The sequence below is a fragment of the Mus caroli genome, unplaced genomic scaffold, assembly GCF_978045245.1.
Source record: "Mus caroli unplaced genomic scaffold, Mus_caroli_1 scaffold_18, whole genome shotgun sequence".
Lineage (NCBI taxonomy): Eukaryota > Metazoa > Chordata > Mammalia > Rodentia > Muridae > Mus > Mus caroli.
Genome location: NW_028227273.1, coordinates 6,824,566 through 6,833,065, shown reverse-complemented (window position 1 = coordinate 6,833,065; position 8,500 = coordinate 6,824,566). Strand labels below are relative to the sequence as shown.

At 46.5% G+C, this 8,500-nt stretch overlaps 1 pseudogene; it reads left to right on the top strand.

Moving 5' to 3' along the window:
• Nucleotides 1-4,811: 4,811 nt before the first annotated feature.
• Nucleotides 4,812-5,316, top strand: LOC110312207 (large ribosomal subunit protein eL29 pseudogene; annotated as a pseudogene).
• The last annotated feature ends 3,184 nt before the right edge of the window (nucleotides 5,317-8,500 follow it).

Genomic DNA, 8,500 nt, shown 5'->3' with positions numbered 1-8,500 from the left:
GTCATTTTTGGCCGCTAATTTTGTCTTTTCGTTTGCTGCTGCCTTTGCCAAAGGCTCTAGAAAACCTCCTTTAGGACAGTGGGTTTTCCTTAGATTCTTGTTAGGGTTCTTATAGGTGTAAGTAAGTCCTGTAAGAAAAATCACAGGAGTGGGTAGCTAGGTGGGGTGTTCTGGAGAGGGGCCAGCTCCTGCTCACGTTTCCTGTTCCTGCTGCTGATCTTGACTACTCTATTCGCTTGCTTTGCTTTCTGTTGCCATCTCCAGTAGATCAGGCCTGGCTTTGGTCTTGAACTCCTGATTTTGCGCTCCTGCCCTGCCTCCACCCTGTAAGTGCTTTTAAATTTTCAGGTTCTCTACTGGTTCTCACCACCTTAGCTGAGATGACTCCTGCACAGAAAATATTCATGGAGCAGAATTTCATCACACAAAAACTCAATAGCAGTAATGCCCCCTACTGTAGATTCTGCTGGCAGCTGGACGCCATGCTATCTTTGGGTGTTTCCTTTTTCACTTTTTCCATCGGTTAGGTGGAAACGTACTTGGGGTCAGTCCACCTTTAGTCTAAACAGGTCATTAATAGGAAGAACAATAGAAGCTATGAGATTTTCAAGTAGAGAAAAAGAGGTTTGTTTGTTTGTTTGTTTGTTTGTTTGTTTTTCACGGGGTTTCATGTATCCTAAGCTGACCAGCAATTCCCCTGCCTCCACCTTCTTAGTATTGGAATGCCAGATCTGCATCTCAACAGCTACTTTTTGATGCTTTGTTGTCTGCTCTCAAGGACCCAGAATTGAGCTGTACACTCCTGGAGATAATCATAAGCTCTACTTTCCCAGAGCCATAACGAAGTGTCTCTAGTTTATTAAACTTGCCTGATCTGAGCTAGCAGTTGCTGAGACCTGGAAATGACACAAGTCTCTCTGTTCCTGGCTGCGTTGGTCTGCTTGTCAGTGAAAAGGGATAAGTCTTTAGAGCAAGGAGACAGATTTATTTGAAAATCAACAAACCAAAGATGGAGTCTCTTCGTAGGTGTTCTACTGCTGTGAAGAGACACCATGACCACAGTAATTCTTTTTTTTTGTTTGTTTGTTTGTTTTTCGAGACAGGGTTTCTCTGTGTAGCCCTGGCTGTCCTGGAACTCACTCTGTAGACCAGGCTGGCCTCAAACTCAGAAATTCACTTGCCTCTGCCTCCCAAGTGCTGGGAATAAAGGTGTGCGCCACCACGCCCGGCCTTTTTTTTTTTTTTTAGATTTATTTATTTATTATGTGTAAGTACACTGTAGCTATTTTCAGACACACCAGAAGAGGGCATCCGATTTCATTACAGATGGTTGTGAGCCACCATGTGGGTGCTGGGGTTTGAACTCAGGACCTCCAGAAGAGCAGTCAGTGCTCTTAACCGCTGAGCCATCTCTCCAGCCCCAGCCACAGCAATTCTTATAAGGACAACATTTAATTAGAGCCGGCTTACAGTTTCAGAGGTTCAGTCCATTATCACTGTGGCATGACGCAGGCAGGTGTGGGAGCAGTATACTGAGCCACATCCTGATATGAAGTCAGAGAGAGAGAGAGACCAGGGCTGGCTTGGGTTTTTGAAACCTCAAAAAACAAAACAAAACAAAACAAAACAAAACAAAACAAAAAAACCAACTCCAGTGACATACTTCCTCCAACAAGGCCACGCCCACTAACCCTTCTAATCCTTTCAAATAGTAACCCTCCCAGGTGACTAAGTGTTACCGACTGGATTGATCAACACATGAACCTACGAGGGCCATTCTTATTCAAACTACCACACAGTGCTATCACTTACAAAACTATGTTGGGGGACCCAGAGACAGAGCGAGCTTTTATTGGGAGAGAAAGGGGGAACCTGGAAGCAGCCAGAAAGGAGAGTTGCTGTGTGGGGTCTACACCCTCCACAGTAGACATCTTTTCTTTTCCACCAGAATGTCCTGAGAGGACAGCTGACCTTTGTTGCCCAAGCTACTCTAATCCTTTAAACACACACATCATTGATTTCCCTTCGAGTTAAACATTATTCTACTTCTAATTAAAGAACAACACTCCAACGTGCTCAGCCCATTTTCTGGTCTTATTGAAGACCATTAGATATATATTAGGTTCTGTAAATCTAGCGAAAACTTACTGATGAGTAGTACATTTTTTACCGTTTGCAATTGGAGTTTCAGGAGCCCGGGCTCTGGCAGCCCCAGAAGGCTAGGATGGATCCTCCACCCATCATATCAATTAAAGGAACATGGTAGAGAAAACAGACAAAAGAGGTTTATCGTCTTTGTTTTTGTTTTTTGTTTTTTTTTGGTTTTTCTGGTTTTTCGAGGTTTATCGTCTTTGTTATCCTTTCATTTTCTCTCTCTCTCTCTCTCTCTCTCTCTCTCTCTCTCTCTCTCTCTCTCTCTCTCTGCAGAGTCTTACTATGTAGCTCTGGTTGGCCTAGAATTCACTATCTAGATCACGCTGTCTTCAAAGTTACAAAATATCAACCTGCCTATACCTCCCAAGTGGTAGGATCAAGAGTGTACCACCATGCGAGATTTTTTTTTCAATGTGGCCACATTAGGAGACAAAGAAACAGCCCAAGAAAAATAACAGTGACCCACACATCCATATAACAAAACACACACACACACACATACACACACACACTCACACACACATGCACACTCACACACACTCACACACACACACTCACACACACTCACACACACACTCACACACACTCACACACACACACACACACACAAAATGTGTATGAAGGTATGTCAGAGGACAACTTGGAGGGGTCACCTCCTTCCACCATGTGGGTCATCTGGCTGATGGTAAATGCCCCTATCAGCAAATCATTTAGGTTTAAGCAGAGGATGGATTCTGGCAAGGGTCAAGGTGCAGCAGTGCGCAGACCTTGCTGGCCTAGAATCTGCTATCTAGATCAGTCTGGCTTCAAACTCACAAAAGATGGATCTACCAAGGTCAGGAGTCCTGATCAAGGTGTTCCCCTGCCTGCCACTCTTTCAGTCTGAGTTCTGCAAAAGCGGTCAGAAGGTCTTATCTGAGGGGACAGGCCAGTTTTCAGGTGATGGCTACTCCCGAGTCCTCAGGAGGAGGGGTCTGCAGCGCACTGAGCTTCTGCTTCTCCTGGGAGCCAGGACGACTGCAGGTTTCAGAGCTACTTCAGTGTCTTCTGCCAAAGTAAAGGGGACACATGGAGACACATGGAGAGATGGCGTCCTGCCGTCAGTCACCTGTGGGCTCACACAAGAAGTCAGGACTTTTTAACAAAAGCGGCTTCACGGGGGCTGTTTCAAAGCTGACACAAAGCAATACTGAACACAGCATTCAGCTTGTTCCCACTGGCTTGGCCCGTCAGACCCGCCTAGGCCTCATGAGCAGCTGGAGGCCAGAGAGAAAAGCATGACCTATGATGGTTATCTCAGTGTGGACTTGATAAGATTTACTCAGAATGAAGGCCGCAACTTGAGGGTTTGGAGGCCAGAAGTTTGAAATTGTAGGTTATAAACATTGTTATTTGTTTTTAGTTTATTGTAGCTAGGCATGGTTGTATACACCTTTAACCCCAGCCCTTGGGAGGCAGAGGCAGACAGACCTCTGTGACTTTAAAGTCAGCCTGGCCTATAGAATGGGTTCCAGGTCAGCCAAGGCTACATAGTGAGAACCTGTCTTAAAAACAAAACAAAACTAACAAAAACAAATAACCTAAACAAATATATATTTTTTATTTTATTTTGTATGTATGTGTGTATAACAGAAGTGAGGGGAGATAGAGAATTCAGATATAACTGTGTCCCTGAGGTTTATATGACAGCCTTACTTTTATACCCCGAGTTTGACCTCACATTTCTCTCTGGGACCAGGAAGATATGGGGGTGCTGGCTACTTCAGTAGGATGGGGTCCCAGGAGCCCAAACTGAAAGAGCCAAGTGGAGCTTTAGACGGAACTGAGTCTCTGGGTTCACGGCCTGGCGAAGGCTGACCCCTGGTGGCTGCAGGGAGCCTTGCAGCTGCAGCCTGCTTGACCTGGCAGGGCTCTTGCAGACCAAGAGCAGGTGGCTGTGAGGAAGGAAGAAGCCAGTAAATGAGGCGGGTTTAGAGCCACATGGTGATTTTCCAATGTTTTGGCTAGACAACAAGAGGCAAGCTTCGTAAACTCCTATCAGTAGCCTTAGGTAATTCAGGAGCAGTAAGGAAGCAAGCCTGGCCCTTGGTCCTGTGAAGGCTCGATGCCTCAGTGTAGGGGAATGCCAAGGCCAGGAAGCGGGAGTGCGTGGGTTGGTAAGGGATAGGGAGTTTTTGGAGGGGAAACCAGGAAAGGGGATGATATGTGAAATGTAAATAAACCGGGCGTGGTGGCGCACGCACGCCTTTAATCCCAGCATTCCGGAGGCAGAGGCAGGCGGATTTTTGAGTTCGAGGCCAGCCTGGTCTACAGAGTGAGCTCCAGGACCGCCAGGGCTACACAGAGAAACCCTGTCTCGAAACAAACAAACAAACAAACAAACAAACAAACAAACAAAAAGAAAGAAAGGAAGGAAGAAAGAATCTAATTTTTTAAAAAGTGAATGTTCCAAACAGTATGAAAAACAAACAACAACAACAGTGAAAGCCTGGGAAAGAGTGGGTTGGTTGGTTGGTCAGCTTGGTTTTGGTTTGGAACTGCCTGCTTGTTTCTTGAGACTATGGGGGTCTCTGTGTAACCATGGAAACCTCCAACTTAAAACTTTGCTAAGGTCTTCCGGTCCCAGGCGCTGCAGGATCCGTGGGTTACCTTGCAGACATGGCCAAGTCCAAGAACCACACCACACACAACCAGTCCCACAATGGGCACAGAAATGGCATCAAGAAACCCCGGTCGCAAAGATACGAATCTCTTAAGGGGGTTGACCCCAAGTTCCTGTGGAACATGCGCATTGCCAAGAAGCACAACAAGAAAGGCCTGAAGAAGATGCAGGCCAATGATGCAAAGGTAGTGAGCGCGCATGCAGAGGCCATCAAGGCCCTTGTGAGGGCTCAGGACATCAAGCCCAAGATGCCAAAGGGCCCCAAACTCAAGCTGCTGGCTTTCATGGCTCACCCTAAGCTTGGGAAGCAGATTCGAAGCTACATGGCCAAGGGTCGTAAGCGCTGCCAACCAAAGCCCAAGGTTCAAACCAAGGCAGAGGCCAAAGCTCCAGCTAAGGCCCTGGCTTCAGCTCCAGCCCAGGCTCCCAAAGGTGCTCAGGCTCCCAAAGGTGCCCAGGCCCCTGTGAAGGCCCCAGAGAAAAGGCTCCTGCCAGTGTGAAGACAGATGAACTGCTGTGACACACCTTCCCACACACTATTTGCAGATGACCAGTGTCCTATGCTGTTCTCACAAATAAACTCAGGCAAAATCTGTTTAAAAACAACAACAAACAAACAAAACAAAACAAAACCTTTGCTGAGGATGATCTTGACTGATCCTCTGCCCCACCCCACCCCCAGTGCTGTGACTACAAGTATGTCCCTCCATGCTCCGCTGTAGACTGAAGGATCTGGCATGCCTGTTATTCTGCGTCTATATATGACAGCCTTTCTCTTTAGGCATGGGGCAGGACGCCTGGGATATGAGATGCATTCAGATCAGACGGCCTGACAGTACATTCTCAGGATGCATTCCTACTCTTAAGAGTTAGGCGATTGTACTCAGAAATGCCCACAAGTGCTATATCTTAGGATACTTCATTTTGAACCCCAACAGTGACAAGCACGCCCACCTGAGTCTGCCTTGGGAGGCCGTTGAGGAGACAAATCACAAAGAGAGGTAAAGAAACATGTCTTATCTCCCACCGCAGGCCTGAGGAGACTTACCTGCCTCTTCAGAACTACAGAGGCCAGTCACTTATAAAGTCACTTGGGTGACTTTACAGAGCTCTCCCCACCATCCTTACAGACCCACTAGCTGCTTTCTCCCCCCTAGAAGTCAAGACCCTCCACACTGATGGCTCTCACAGAAACCTGGCAACCCAACTTGGCAAAGGGGCCAAGTTTCCCTCTTGGAGCTGCAAGCCCAAGACAAACTTGAATTATAAGTTTACTCTATTTGAAGATGTATTTTTATTTGTGTAGGTGTCTATGTGTACTGTGTATGTATAAATACCATGATATGTCAGAATAGGAGGGCATTGGATCTTTGGCAACTGCAATTACTGGTGGTTATCAAATTATCACAATGAGAGCTGCCCAAAGAGCAGCAACTGCTGGTGACTGTTGAGCCCTGTAACTTTAGTCTTTAAAAAAACAGAAGGAGCCATTGGAGCCCCTGGGTAGATAGATGATTCTGAGTTGCCACCGAGTAGGTGCTGGGAATTGAACTAAGTATTCTCGTAGAGAAAAGCCAGTGCTCTTAACCACTGCACAACCCCTCCAGCTCCAACGTTACTCTTACATAGTGCCTTTCTCTGAGACTACTAGCACATAGGCTAGGTTACACGATATGGGATGTGCTGCTTCACCCTCAAACCTATACAGAGAGAAATTCCCTTTGTGTTGTGGGACTGGATGAAGGGTCTGTCTTTTCCCCTTCAAGACAGTGGCCACACTGTCTGCAGAGACCAGCTCTCCTAATGTAGCTGGTTTTTGACCAGAAGTCTTGTTTTTACACTTCAGGCTGTGAGGCAAGTGGGGGATCTGGACTGGGCGTTATATCACCGTGACACAAGTTAGCGTCATCTGAGAAGGAGAAGCCTCATCTGAGAAGATGCCTCCATAAGATGGGGCTTTAAACAAGCCTGGAGGGCGTTTTCTTAATTAGTGATCAATGTGGGAGGACCCAGCCCACTGTGAGTGGGTCACTCTTGGGCTTGTGGTCCTGACTTTTAGAAGAAAACACCCTAAACAAACAATGAGGTGTAATCCAGTAAGCAGCACTCCTTTTGGCCTCAGCATCTGCTCCTGCCTGCAGGATCCTGCCTTGCTTGTGTTCCCATCCTGATCTTTGATGATGAACAGCGATGTGGAAGACTAAGCCAAATAAATCCTTTCCTCCCCAAGTTAGTTTGGTCATGGTCTTTTCTCACAGCCATAACCACTCTAAAACAGAGGTCGAGGTGCTGCTGCTTTGCTGATGAAATGGAGTTCTAAGTTATCAAATTATCACAATGTTTGTCTGCTTCACATACACAGCAGCAAGACAAAAAGGTACATCGTGGCTACAGCCCCAGGATGCACTTCGAATGGGCTGTACACAAGGGAAATAACCAAGGTACAAAGAAATTACCCAGGTATCACCTACCTACTGTCTAAGACACAAAACAACACCTACCTACTGTCTACAACCCCCACATCACCTACCTGCTGTCTGCAAAACCCCACATCACTTACTGTCTACAACAGCCCCACATCATCTACCTACTCTCTACAAGTCCCACACACGTCACATACCTAATCCATACAGCCTCCCACATCACCTACCTACTATCTACAACACCCCACATCACTTACCTACTGTCTACAACCCAAACACATTACCTTCCTACTGTCTACAAGCCCATATCACATACCTACTTACGGCCTACAACCCACACACATCACATACCTACTATCTAAATAAAACACACCGACATCATCTACATACAGTCTACAACATGCCCACATCACCTATCTACTCTCTAAAACCCCACACATCACATACCGACTATCTACAACTTCCACAAACATCACCTACCTACTGGCTAAAAGATCTACATCACCTACCTAATGTCTAAAGCACCTCCCACATCACCTACCTACTGTCTACAACCCACAAATCACCTACATATTGTCTACAATTCCCACAAACATCATGTAACTACTGTCTACAACACCCCCACCACATCACCTACCTATATTCTACAACCACCAAAACCTACCTGCTGCCTACAACCCCACACATCACCTACCAAATGTACAAGTTGCCACATCACCTACCTACTATACAACCCCCCTACATCACCTACCTATTGTCTCCAACCCCCCATGACCTACCTACTTTCTCCAACCCCCTTCACCTACCTACAATCTACAACCCACCCACATCACCTACCTACTGTCTACAAATACCCCTCACACATCATCTACCTAATGTCTACACCCCCCACATCACATACCCACTTTCTACAGCCCCCCCCACATATCAGCTTCCATCCCTATACCACATCTCCCACATCACCTACCTACTGTCTACTACCCCCATATCACCTATCTACTCTCTACAACCCCCCGCATCACCCACCTACAGTGTACAACCCACACACATCCCCTACCTGCTGACTACAACCACAAACACATATCACCTACCTATTGTCTCTAACCATCCACACACATTACCTACCTCCTGTCTAAAAAGCCTATATCAGTTACCTACTGTCTACAAGCCAAATCATCATCTACCTACTCTCTATAACCCCTCCCCATCACCTACCTACTGGCTACAATCCCCGCAACACCTATCTACTGTTTATACTCCC